Source organism: Podarcis tiliguerta (assembly GCF_965153285.1).
Source record: "Podarcis tiliguerta genome assembly, chromosome: 10".
Classification (NCBI taxonomy): Eukaryota; Metazoa; Chordata; class Lepidosauria; order Squamata; family Lacertidae; genus Podarcis; species Podarcis tiliguerta.
Window position 1 is genome coordinate 56,303,272 of NC_139543.1, and position 13,976 is coordinate 56,317,247.

At 43.3% G+C, this 13,976-nt stretch overlaps 1 protein-coding gene across 2 annotated transcripts in view; it reads left to right on the plus strand.

Annotated features, from left to right (window-relative positions):
- Positions 1–1,139: 1,139 nt before the first annotated feature.
- Positions 1,140–13,976, plus strand: part of WNT5B (Wnt family member 5B) — a 122,660-nt gene continuing 109,823 nt past the window's right edge. The window contains exon 1 of one of the 2 annotated variants that reach the window (XM_083402300.1): positions 1,140–1,449. The gene's annotated coding sequence lies outside the window, so the exon portion shown is untranslated. The remainder of the gene's footprint in view (positions 1,450–13,976) is intronic. The other variant, XM_083402303.1, reaches the window with a different exon arrangement.

Genomic DNA, 13,976 nt, shown 5'->3' on the forward strand with positions numbered 1-13,976 from the left:
AGGAGCTTCCTAGGCTCCTCTCCCGTGCAACAAGGAGAGCGGGACTGGGGGAGACTGCAGACAAGTTGGGAGTCAGACCCCTGAACTGCCAACTGAGGCCCAAAGATGTGCAGAAATTAGAAACCATCTTGGCAGCAGATAATTTGGAGAGATGGGGTTCAAAAACTATTGCCGTGTTCTTAAGTGAATAATCCAAGACAAAAAAAGGATGTTCAACTAGTTTATATGCGGCTCATTCAGAGGAAGGATACAGCAAGTTCTTTGTATCATGGTACCTTGTGTGTGTTAGTATATTGTCCCATACAATTGCTTTGTACTAAAATGCCATACTTCAACAGCAGGAAACTCACATACAGAAATATGCTCAGGATCTGCTTCTCTTGAGCTCATTTGAATATTGGCAGAATTACGGTAGCTTTCATTCTTGGGAAGTTATTAAGGGGAAACAGCTTGGATGGGCATTAATTTTCAATATGTATAGCAGGCTAAGACCCAACTTTTATAGTCAAGATATAGGGGTGAACCTCCCCCTCTTCTTCTTCTCTCCTCCCATCCCACCTTTCTTTCTGTGCATGGCAGCCATTTTGTGCTGGCACCCATGACACATATCTATATATTAGCATGTTGAAAACAACAATATAGTGGTACCTCGGGTTAAGTACTTAATTCGTTCCTTAGGTCTGTTCTTAACCTGAAACTGTTCTTAACCTGAAGCACCACTTTAGCTAATGGGGCCTCCTGCTGCTGCCGCACCGCCGGAGCACGATTTCTGTTCTCATCCTGAAGCAAAGTTCTTAACCCGAGGTACTATTTCTGGGTTAGCAGTCTGTAACCTGAAGCGTATGTAACCTGAAGTGTATGTAACCCGAGGTACCACTGTAAACACACAAAAAAAGTCTCTCTCTGGCTCTGTTAGGAATTGAAAACAAAACCTAGAGGGGCTACCAAACACTGAGTGCTATTTAATATCTAAATAGCTCTCCCAGCTTTCTGTTATTTGTTACTGCAAGCAGACTACACAGTTCATTCCCATTTGTATCAAGGTAAGGCCGAGAGTTAGACCTCATGTTTTGCCATACCATACATTTAAAGACTGGCCACTTTAAACAAACAAGGCTTCGCCCAATGCATCATGGGAGCTGTAGTTCATTAAGGGTTTATTTCCCTCACAGAGCTCTCTTCTGAGAGTTCCCTGAGAACAGGGACTGACTGTCAAATCGCCCTGGAAAACATAGCTCTGTGAGGGGAATATTGGGGCCTCCTAACAGCTCCCAGCACCCTTAAGAAACTTTGGTTCCCAGGATTCTTTGGGGGAAGCCATGACAGTTAATGTGGTATAACAGAGGTCAAGCTTCCCTAAGGAGACACCATGAGCTGAAGGTTTAGGCAAGGCCTCAGACTATCACCTCTGTTGGAGCTTAAGAAGGAAGTGAAGAGCAGAGCACAAAGGTATGTCATTTTTTCTTCCTTTCATTGTGTTCATGGTATATTCTGTGGTGCGGTGGGGGTGTGCTAGGAGATATTCTCTGGGCCCAATTTCTCACTTCTGTGGTGGGCATGAGGTGCTCAAGGAAGTTTTGCTAAGTGGGTGGGGAAGTGTGTTAGCAAGGCCTACATTTCTACTCTTGAATATGTTCCGGTTTTATACATCCCAAGTACACTTGTAAAAGCACTTGGTTTGTGTGTTTATTTCTTTCTAAATCCCAGTTGCTGGAGCACTGTTACCAACACAGGGCAGTTGTCCTTTTTTCTTTTGAATGAGAGGGATTTGCGGCTTTAGCTTGCATAGGGCCATTTAATTGTTTATATTGACAATAGGTGTTCGTTGTGTGGAGCCAGTTAGCTGATTGTGTAAAGCCAGAGAGCTGTCTTTAGACACAGTGACCAGACCTGCACCCTGTCCCACAATATTAGAACTTGGGGGGTCATCCCAGTTACGCTGATAGACAAAGTAAAGCACATGAAGATTATTACTGTAAGAGGTGGCGGCAGGCAAGGTGGTTAGAAAAAAAATAACAGCCTGTTGGATCAGGCCAATGCCCCATCTAGTCCAGCACCCTGTTCACCCAGTGATGAGCCAGATGCCTGGGGAAAACCAGAAAGCAGGACCTCAGCACAAGAGCATGCTCTTCTTCTTGAGGCTTCCATCAATTGATGTCTCTGACTATGGAGGCAGAATATAATGGAAAATGGCTCTATATCAGCTACAATGATTATATGAAGCTTCCATGTTTAGAGGCAGTATACTACTGAATTCCAGTTGCTAGGGGAAATCCGGTTTCTGGGTAGGTTATTGCCTTCTTGCCCTGCTTCTGAGCTTCTGGGTCTAGATGCTAGACTAGATGAGTTCTTAGTCTGATGCAAGAGGGCTACTGTTATAGCCTGAGGAATTCTCATGTGCAGTCAGGGCTTCCCATACAAATTTGTTTGCCCACTGTGGGAACAAAGTGCTGGATTGGATAGGGTTTTGGTCTGATCCACCAGTTCTCTTAGGTGCTTAGAGTGGGAGGCTGCTTTCCCCCACCATTCCTGAAACACACTGCCACCATTGTTGTTTTACCCCATCATTATTGAAGGGAGTTCAGACCTGTGATAACTCAAGGGACTGGATACCACATGTTGGGATTCACAAGTGGCAAGAGTGGTGTTGCACTTGGGTCCTGCTTGTAGGCTTCCCAGAGGCATCTAGTTGACCCCTATGAGAGCAGGATGCTGGACTGACTAGATTGGTCATTGGTTTCACTTGTATAAAAATTATGACAGATAAACATGCTAGGCAGAGCTCTCAGATCGTTTGACATCATCTTGCAATGGAAGCAGATACTGTAATGGGTTTGGTATTGAATAGTGGGAAACTGAACTGATGTATTACCGATGATATTGGAAGGCTTGCCACTCGGAGCATCTGCTTTGCATGCAAAAGGTCCTCAGTTCTCCTGGTAAGACTGGGAATGTCTCCACTCAGAAAATCTGGAGAGCGGCTGCTGGTCAACATAGATAATGTTGAGCTACAGAGACCCAAGAGTCTGACTTGAACTTTATTTCTATTACCGAGTGCTGTTTCCCTCCTCAAATGCTGAGCAGACCTGTATCTCTATCTGTGTGTCAGGGTTGGAGTCAGGTGTAGGTCAGCAACAAAACAATAAACCACCCGAGGGCAGTGACGTTAACTCCTTATTCAAGAAAGCAAACTGCAGCCCGTGCCTACTGGTCTCAGTAACACTTTCCAGGCGGTCTTGCCCCAATAAAGCAGTTGTGAGGACTGAAGGTCCTCACTTTCTCAGTGCCCACTAGGACTTCTCCCCTCCAGGGTATTTCCTACATGGTCTCAGGCTGTGTCTGTGAACAAGCACCTTCTACTCTGCCCATTTCATTTCTCTGTGGGTTCTAGCAGACCAGGGTGGAAAGGAGCTGGTCATCGCAGGAGGGGGAGGCTCCCTGGCTTCTTCATCAGCCTGCCTCTCCTGGCCCCACTCCTCCCTAGTCCCCGCTTTGTCCTCGAAGTCTAAACTATCACAGCCTCTTCCTGTTCACCTCTTCTGCTGTGGATGCCTTGTCCTCCCAGTCTGCTTTTCCCCCCTCTATCCATTCACTGTTGTCCCACCACCAATGCCCGGGCTCTGAGCCTTCTTCCCCTGGTGGTTCCCTGGCTGGTGCCTCCCACCACTCCTGCATCCAGCCACACCATGACACTGTACAACATTGCAAAATGGAGCAGAACAAGAGGAAAACTTATTTTGGGTACCTCAAGCAGACTAAAGTGAACTGAGGTCAGAGACAGCTTTGTCATCTATTTATTTGTATTGGATGCAGCAGAGCAAAGGAGAGAACTCAATGACACCACTTCCCACCTCTTTTCCTTTTTAAGTTTTCGTTGTTGTCAAGACACCTTGTTCACTGTATTTCGGTATGACACTGCTTACTTTACCGAGCATGTTTAGGCGTGACACTTGTGTACAGTATTTGAGAATTATGTCACGGCAGAATGTGTTACAGTCTGCAGCTGTGCAGTTAAGCGTCTGGCTGAATTGTTTGGGTATGTATTTAAATTAGCGTGCACTTTCCAAAGAAATATCCCCACTGAAGCCAGCCAACCAGATCTAATTTCAATGTTTGTCAGCTTTGGCTGCTCATAGTACTTCTGACAGTGCTTATATAAATACTGTGCTTTTCATAGGGAAAGGTTGGTGAATACGTTTCAATAGAATGGTGTGAGACAAAACGGACCCAAACATGACTATCGCAGGCCAATTGTCCTCAGCAAACCCAGCTCAGGGAAGACAAATGGCTGGTGGTTTAATTCTTTGTTGACAAACCATGTACTTGCAGTAGCTCCATAGGTGTACATAATGCACGCACAGGCTTCTGGTGACTATTTTCTAGTGACCCTGCTCTAGCTTGTGCTCCGAACTGGACTGTCGGGGCAACCGCATAACCACGCCTCCACCCAGACTTAAGTACTCTTGTCTGATGGGTCATGTACAAGCAACACGTGACTTCTCCTACACAGAAGTTGTCACTGTGCCTGCCGCTTTAAACCCCTCCTAGTCCTGGGGGACAGCAGGGGAGGCATCCTGCCCTTCCTTCAGCCCCAGCTCCTGCTCCTACTCCCCCAAACTCTTCCTCATCATTCAGCCTTGGCACAAAACCCCATAAATCACTTCCTCCTTCCGCTGCCTCCACCAAACGATTCTCAGAGCCCTGCCCGTCCCTGACAGCAACACCTGACCATTTCAAAGGAGAGTTGTGCCTTGATCCTCACTCTCTCGGATGTTTGCTGAAAGGCTTTTACCTTCTGAGACAGAGACTCAAGGACACCTCCTGGAGCCTGAGGACACCTCCATAGCCTAACCTGGGGGCAGCAGCTGGCACTGACAATCTGATTGCTGTTTAACTTTTCTACAGTGTCCCAGAGTAATGGGTGCTCCAGGGCATGACAGGACAGTCAACTCAGTGATATCTTGGGCCAAGTAGGTACTGGGTTGAAGGTGCCAGTTACTGATGCCACCTCTGCCTATCAGGCAGTGAAGATTATACTGTCAACAAGAAGCCACAGTCAGTCTGTATTCCCAGGGTTCACTGCCATCTTCATCTCTTAGTCTATGGCAGGCATGGCCAAACTTGGTCCTCCAGCTGTTTTTAGGACTACAGTTCCCATCATCCCTGACCACTGGTCCTGTTAGCTAGGGATGATGGGAGTTGTAGTCCCAAAACAGCTGGAGGGCCAAGTTTGGCCATGCCTGGTCTATGGGAATCAAGTGCAGTGAAACACACAGCTACTGTATATCTGACTTGGGGCTGAGTTTCACCATCGTTAAGTCCTGCAGCAATCTGCCAATGCATGTAAGCATTTTTATTTTATTTTTAAGATGAGAATGTTGATGCTTATTGCCACAGAGCTGTTTCTATGCCTGGTGAAGCGGGCTTTGTTCTTACAAAGACCTAAAACACCCAAAGCATAGCTAGTTTGTAAATGAAGAAGCACAGGTGAGCACTTTAGGAGAAAATGTGGAGAGACAGGGCTGTGTTTGCATGTCTGCTGGAGATGGGATGCCTTTCCCACTTAATGCCGGAAGGTGTAAGCAGCTCCAGTTGTGTTTGTTTACCTTTGGAGGCTTTCAGGTAAGCTTGAGATTTGCAACAAAGACAACTAAAAGCCTGAATTTCCATTTAATCCTAAAGCCAACATTCTACCTGATTCAGACCATGAACTGGGAGAGTGTGTTTGTCTTTTTCTTTTCTTTTGGCTTTGATTTCTTACAAGTTTGTTGTCATTTATAAGGATTTACAGGAGACCACAATGTTTGATAAGACAATTGGCAATAAACATGTGACAGTGACACACCTGTCTGGGAAATGGGACAAGATTCTGAATCAGAGAAAGGGGGAGAGAGTTTTTTTAGCATTTTCATTTGCTTCATGTATCCATCACAGCGTCCAAAGCATCTTTTGAATTTTTAATTATAGAAGTCTAAATGAATCACCACCATGAGTACAATTTTGTTATGCCATTTTAAAAAATGCAAGCGATTGTCTCAGTTTTACTCAGCTGAGTTTGGCCTTTGAGACAATGCACTGCTGTCTCCCATGGGTGTGAACACACACCACTTAAACTTTCCAACGAAAGGAACATAGCCATTTCTGGATAGTGTATGTCCAGCGCCAGGTTATGCATATTTTCTAAGATGTAAATTCCACTATACTCAATTGGACTTACTACCTAGTAAGTGTGTTTAGGATTGCAACTGATGTAAACAAAATCTGCTCCTTTTCCCTTATGGGGTATCCAAGAGCCCATATAGAGTCCTTAAGTGGGTTCCCTATTGGTAGGAGAAAATAACAGAGGCCAACCAAAGAATACTGAGAAGCAAAGCAGCTAGTAAGCCTGATCTTTATTAAACTCTTGCTGCAGGGTCCTCGCCACATGCAGAAGGGAGAAGGAACCCAGAACAATGGTGTGCAAGCCCTTATAAAGACTTTTGAAATTGTCCACCCTGTAGCCCAAGACCACCCCCTGAAACATCATACATACATCACAGAAGGAGACGGTCTGCAACAGAAATTCTGTTTGTCAGGATACGTGGCAATAGCCAGTGATTGCTTACTTGGGCAGCCTGGCCATTCTTTTGTAATGGTAAATACTTTGATTCCTGAATCCAGGTCACAGGCTCACCCTTAAAGTAATGTTGTCCACCTTTCCAGCGATACAGCCAATGTGCTGAAAGACATTAATTCAGCTTTGAATGCTCAATAATCTGATTTGTACATGAAACATGTACAAAAGAGAACCATGTACCCTAGCCTAAGCTCCTTGGGGAAATGATCAAAATTGTGCCTAGCATTCAAATGTTGATGAAGAATCCACCTTGGAAACACATGCTGAGTTTCACAATCATATCTTGAGAGGCAGTTGAAAGTATAGCCAAATGGGCAAAGTAATGCCAAAGCAACATTTTATGGTGCACCATCTTGATTCAGAATGGTGTTTGACATACAAATGTCAATGAAGACCACCCATAGAGAACCCATAGAGAAGAGTTGGATAGGCAGACAGACAAATAATTTTCCAAAATGCAATTCCAAAATGTAGATAAAAAGAGCTTGCTGGATCAGGCCAATGGCCCATCTAGTCCAGCATTCTGTTCTCACAGGGACCAACCAGATGCATGTGGGAAGCCCAAAAGCAAGACCTAACCACAACAGCATTCTACCCACTTGTGATTCCAAAAAACTGGTATTCAGGTACATACTACCTCCAACTGTGGAGGTAGAACACAAGTGAACACCTGATGTTCTTCCCTCCTTCCACCAATTTATCTTCACAACACCTTTGTGGTGTTCAAGGTCACCCAATGAGCTTTATTGCCTGAGCAATAATTGGAACATGGGTATCTCTGGCCTAACTCTTGACACTCTATCCAGTATACTGCACCAATATATATTTAAAGTAATTGTGTGCATTTCTGTCCACTTCTTAACAATGTTTTTGGAAATTCTGTGTCTAGTTGGAGTAAGTCTAGTTTTTCTCCTGGGACACTAGTGCAATGCAGAGACTGCTCTTGCAGTGAACCCTCTGCCCCAAGGATGGGAAACCTCTATCCCTCCAGATGTTGTTGGACTACACATTCCACCATTGTGGACCAGACCATTGGCTGTGCTGGCTGGGGCAGATGGGAGCTGGAGTGCAGCAACATCTGGAGGGCCACAGGTTCCCCTTCCTTGCTCTTCACCACAAGGTTAAAGTGTGTGTAGTGCAGGGTCTGAATTGGCTGAAATGCCACATCTCCAGATAAGTGAATGTGCCCTTACTAGTAAGCTAAGCCCTCTGTTACTCAACAGCTGCCTTCCTCCATGCCTCTTCATGACTGTGAGCCAGCCATCTGCCCTGCTTTAGCTTATTCTGAACAATTTTTTGCAAACTCAGGGTTTTCCTGTAAACTGTGTGCAGCTATTAATTTGTTTGCACGTCTATACATTACAGGCATGTTTCTTAGAAACCAGCATGTCTGTGGGATATAATTACTGTGCTTTGCATTTGGTTCGAGTTCTAAATGTGGGAACATTTATTTTCTTCTGAGTAGAGGATGTATAATGACATGCATTGCTTTTATGGGCATGTGCGTTACTTTGCTAAGTTACTCATGAGGAGGTAAACTAAGAGTTCTACTGACTCTCCCAACCAAGTGCTAATAAAAGCACTTGCTCATACACCACTCCAAACTGTAGGTACCTTAGCTCCTTAAATGTAGGCTATTCTAGAAGTAATGAAAATATCTTTATTGGAGATGGATGTGACATGTTCATTCTTTTAGTATCTCAAATAGCCCATTTCAGTTGATTTGTTCTCTTCCTGTACACAATGGGCTGACTGTATTCTGTCTCCCACCTCTTCCTCCTCACCGTCCATCACTGTTGCCCCTGCATGTAGTAGCAACCTGACTATCCATGCTAGCAACTAAGAAACTTAATCCAAAAAGTGGACAAGTCTTAACATGCCAAAAACTTCACCCTTTTCTAGCCTGTAACCACCCATGGATTGACTGAGGTGGGATTTGTAGCTGCTCCCAGGAACATAATATCTATGCTTATATAATACCATCTGCATTGTTTAATGTTGATACATAATCTATAAGCATATATCTGGCACCACCTTAGGCTGAGAAGGTGTGGTTTATAGATCACACACAGACCTTCAAATTAGGGTTCAGCATTGGAACTCCTGTCCCAAATGAGTTATTCAGTGACCTCCTCAGTGGTTCTGTAGCTATATCTCCTTCCCTTACTCTACAGATCTAGACCAGCAACCAAGTCTCCTTAATTCACCCACTTAATTCCTTTCCTTTATTGCAACATGCATTTGTACCAGCAGTAGCAAGAGCAAGCTGTAGCTAAATACTAAATGTTCTGTTCAGGTTCAGACTCTATTAGAGTATCCTACCTATGAACACAGGATAATCCCTACTGGATCAGATCAAAGGCCTCTCTAGTTCAGCATTGGCAGAACATGAGGACAACAGTTATTTCCTGCTGCGGTTCCCCACAAGCTGGTACTCGGGACATACTGCCTCTGATCTGGAGGTAGTATACAACCATAATATACTGTTTATAAAGCTCAATGATGGCACTACATGAATAAAGAAATAACCATGGATAGTTGGTACTGATAGCCTTATCCTCCATGATATCTTCCTTCTTCTTTATATACATAAAAATGTAACGCTGCCATCTCACAACCCCCATTGGAAGATTTGTAATGACTTCTTTCAATCCTGAATTTGCATGAACTCAGGGTTGGGAAGGGGAGCAGATGAGAAGGCAGATTTTAAAATGGTAGTTTTATACAATAGCATGCCCCCCTTACCCCTCTTCTTCTAAACTGAAGAGGATAACCTTTTTCAGACTGAGTCCTAAATTATGGGGCCCTTGAAGGCATCTCAGAAACATTTTTGCATCACAGAATCACAACAGTGGATCCATGGGGTTTGTCAGTTTGTTTGTTTTTTAAACTCATCCTGTTCTTCTCATTAAACATGCCAACTCTTGAATTTGGTGATACCTTGCTTGATTTATGGTATTCGTTCTAGCTAAGCTTCTGTTATTGTGGTTTTGAGTAATCCCCAATGTTCTGGAAAGAGCTGACCCTCTTGACTTTCCCGCATTCTTAGCTCCAGATCATTTACAAACAAGTTGGAGTGCACTGGTCTCAAAACGGATCCTTGGGGGACCTCGCTGTTTATAACCCTCCATTATGAGAACTGTCCATTTGTTCCTACTCTGTACTTGCTGTTCTTTAACCAGTTATTGATCCATAAGAGGACCTCTTCTGTTATCCCATGAATGTTTGCTTAGGTGTCTTTGGAGAAAGACTTCATCAAAAGCTTTTTTGAAAGCCCAAGTAAACAGTGCTTACAGAATCCCCCCTATCCACATGCTCATCCATAGCCTAGTGAGACAGGAACGACCTTTTCAGAAGCCTTGTTGAGTTTCAGCAAAACGTGTCCTTCCATATTCTTGATCATTTTTTAAATAAGGCTTTCCAACAATTTATCTAGAACAAACATTAAACTAAGTAGCCTATAATTTCCTGGATATCTATCTATCTATCTATCTATCTATCTATCTATCTGAGAACATGAGAACAGATCTGTATTATGTATTTGTGTGAAATAAGAAGCTGCATAATTGCAAGTGCGGCAAAGAAGAGCAGCAGTATGTTTGCTCACTTCCCAGTTCTCTTGGCAGAGACCAATCTTAGGGACCAGTTACATACTTTTGATAGCAGATCAGCAATTTCACATTTAAAAACTCTCAGATGGATAGCATCTGGAAGCAGTGATTTGTTCATAATAATGTTATCTCTTGTCACAACTATTTGTATCAGTTCTTCAGACTCCCTTTCTTTAGAAGTCAACCCAAGCACAGTATTTGCCCTACATTTTTTGCAGTGAAGACTAGCAAAATTATTCATTTAGTTGCTCTGCAGTCTTCTTTTCCTCCTTTAGCACACTTTTAATTCCCTTGCCATCCAGTGGTCAACCATCTCCTATCCTTCTGAAGCCTTTAAATATACAGTGGTACCTCAGGTTAAGTACTTAATTCGTTCCGGAGGTCCGTACTTAACCTGAAACTGTTCTTAACCTGAAGCACCACTTTAGCTAATGGGGCCTCCTGCTGCCGCCGTGCTGCTGGAGCATGATTTCTGTTCTCATCCTGAAGCAAAGTTCTTAACCTGAAGCACTATTTCTGGGTTAGCGGAGTCTGTAACCTGAAGCGTAAGTAACCTGAAGCGTATGTAACCTGAGGTACCACTGTATCTTTTTGTTATTCTTAATTATTTTAGCAATATGCATATAGCAATGACAATACATTAATAATTTGGTATTCTTATTTGCATCCCTTTTGCATTTTTTGTCAGCTTGTATTACTTTTATCAAAGTTTATGTTCCTTTTTGTTCTCTTCATTGTAACCAAACTTCCATTTTCTGAAAGAATCCTTCTTGTCTCTAATCTATTAGCTTCATTGACTCTGCTCATTAACCATGCTGGCATTCTCTTGGACATAGTGGTACATTTTCTGATCTCGGTATCCATTCTAGCTGAGCTTTTATTATTGTGATTTTGAATAACATTCAGTGGTTCTGGAGACAGCTGACCTTCTTGAATTTCCGTTTCAACTTCCTTTATACTGATCTGTCGTAGGATTTTGTTTTTTTTAAAAAGAAATACTATATTTTGAAGTAAAAAATATTGAAGTAAAAAAATTTTGGGCTAACTCTACTATAATCATAGGCACTGTTGTTTTCCACATTATCAGAACATAGATTTATCTAATTCCTAGTCTATGCGTGAGTATGAGTGAGTTGCCAATCATTCCACACTACTTTTTTTTGAGACTTCTCTGATCTCATTCTCCACTCAAGAATACCCTGAGCATTGAAAATTTAAAATAGTGTTGATGTTAATAGAACTGAATTTTCATTTCAGAAGGAAAGCACCCTAGATAACTGCTGTAGCATAGTGGTTAAAGACTAGGCTGTGAATCAGGAAGTCCTCGGTTCAAATCTTGCCTCTGCTAGGAAATAATTAGCTGGCCTTAAGGCAAGCCATTTTTTACATCAATCCCCTCACCCCAGTAGAAAATGGTCAGTTTGGGAGAAAGAGGCACTGCCCCACCAACCTCAGTCTGCACTCAGCTAGTCATCATGTGGCTACCTTCTTACTCCCTGCCCATGGAGTGGCACTGCCTGTCAGCTTCCTGCTCCTCCATATTCCTTGTAGAACTCATCAGGGGCATTGGGGCAAACCTGGAATTAATTGACTTTGCCTGTCATTTGGCTCTGGCACCATCTACTGTTGGCCTCCCTGCCTTCTGCCCTGCCAGTCCCAAAGAGCACCAGCCACCAGCGCCGCTGCTTTCTCCCTGTTTGCTGTATGAGGGAATTGCCTTACAGGGTTGTTTATAAGGATTTCAATGAGATAATGCATGTTAATTACTTTGAACCCTCGCAAGTGCTGTACAGATGTTAAGTATTATTATTATAGGTTCTAATCAACTAAGTTCTTCTCAGGGTGGACCCACTGAAATAACTGAACCTAAGTTAGCAATAAAATAAAAAATATTCCTTCCAGTAGTACCTTAGAGACCAAATAAGTTTGTTATTGGTATGAGTTTTCGTGTGCATGCACACTTCTTCAGATACACTGAAGAAGAAGTATCTGAAGAAGTGTGCATGCACATGAAAGCTCATACCAATAACAAACTTAGTTAGTCTCTAAGGTGCTACTGGAAGGAATTTTTTTATTTTGTTTTGACTACAGCAGACCAACACAGCTACCTGTAACTAAGTTAGCAATGCCCATTAACTTCAGTGGGTTTTCTTTGAGTAAGCCTAGTGTTATCGATGCAACCCTGTTTATTACACATGTGGGGAGAAAATGCAACAACACCCAGTATATTAAGAAACAAAATTGTGGATAGAGAGAGCCAGCATGGTGTTAGTGGTTAGTGCTGGACCAAGGACCTGCCCTGCCCAGCCATGAAACTCATTTGCGTGGCCTTGGGCTAGTTACTCTCTCAGCCTAACCAACCTCAAAGGGTTGTTGTGCAGATAAAATGGGCAGGAAGATGGCCATATACACCATCTTGAGCATATTGGAGAAAAGGTGAGATATAAATGCAATGAATACATAGTAGAGTATCTATATCTATATCTATATCTATATCTATATCTATATCTATATCTAAACATAGAACATGGATTCAAGTATGACTAGGATCTACTTTTGCAGTTGATGAGCTAAATGTACACTGTGTGTGCAGTCTTATGTGCTTAAACAGATAGACCTTGTCTTTTTAATTTTTTTTAATGTGATTCTTCTTCCTGCATCCAGCTTGTCTTTTGGGGACACAGAATTGCAGTGGGAAGGGGTGGGACAGCACAAGGATTACCTTTGTTTGGAGGGGGAGCTGGGAGCCCAGTTTATAAGCATAAGAGCACACACAGTCTGGCCAACAGACCCTCAAGCTCAGGAAAAGTCAAAGGTCAGTTTGGAAAGTAATTTATCGCCAGCCATTCACTCATGGTTTCTGAGAACTGAGTAAAAGGCATAGGGCAGAGAGGGAGAAGGATATGAATCAGAGGAAGAAATAAGGACACAGGTCACTTCTGTGTGCTGTTTAACTTTACAGGATTTACCCCCACAACACACACACTTAATGACAGCAATAAAAACTGGGACCAGCCTATGGCACCCACTAAGACTCTATTATGGCATGCCAGCCATCTTAAGTTGGTTAAAGAATCTGATAAAAGCCTAGATCAAGGGGTCTTAGCCATTTGTGTGCCCAGCCCCCTTGGCCAAACAAAAGCAGAAACAATACTCCCTTTCTATACACAAGGCCTCACAAGAGCCTATCAAGCTGCCTTCTGTCAAGTCAGACTTTTGGTCTAGGTAGCCAAGCTCTGTCTACTCTGTATAGCAGTGGTTCTTCAAAGCCTTGGGTGGAGGTCTCTCCCCTGCAACTTAACAGTTCAACCTAGTGCCTTCCACATGCAGGGTATCTGCCCTGTTACTGAACTATCCGTCTCATCTACTGAAGGTGGGTGGCAATGCATTAACCACCAAGGCCACGTTTAGATTGGTTGCATACAGCGGGGGCCTTCTGAATGTTGTTGGACTCAGCCCTACTCAAGATGTTAAATGGTCAAGGATGATGGGAATTGTAGTCCAGCAACAATTTGCAGGGCTGCGACTTCCCCATCTCTGGGTTACACTCTCTTTTGCCCCATATCTTCTTAGCCCTAGGCACTATGCATTGGTATCAGTATAGGTATAGGTATTGTAAGTCTGCAATTTACGCACATTTAACATTCAGCTTTATGCGCTTGGCAATATATTACTTTTTTTAAAGAAGTGAGCAGAAGGGGGGGGGCATCTGGGGATAAAGACTTTGGCAATCCCACCTGCCATTACAC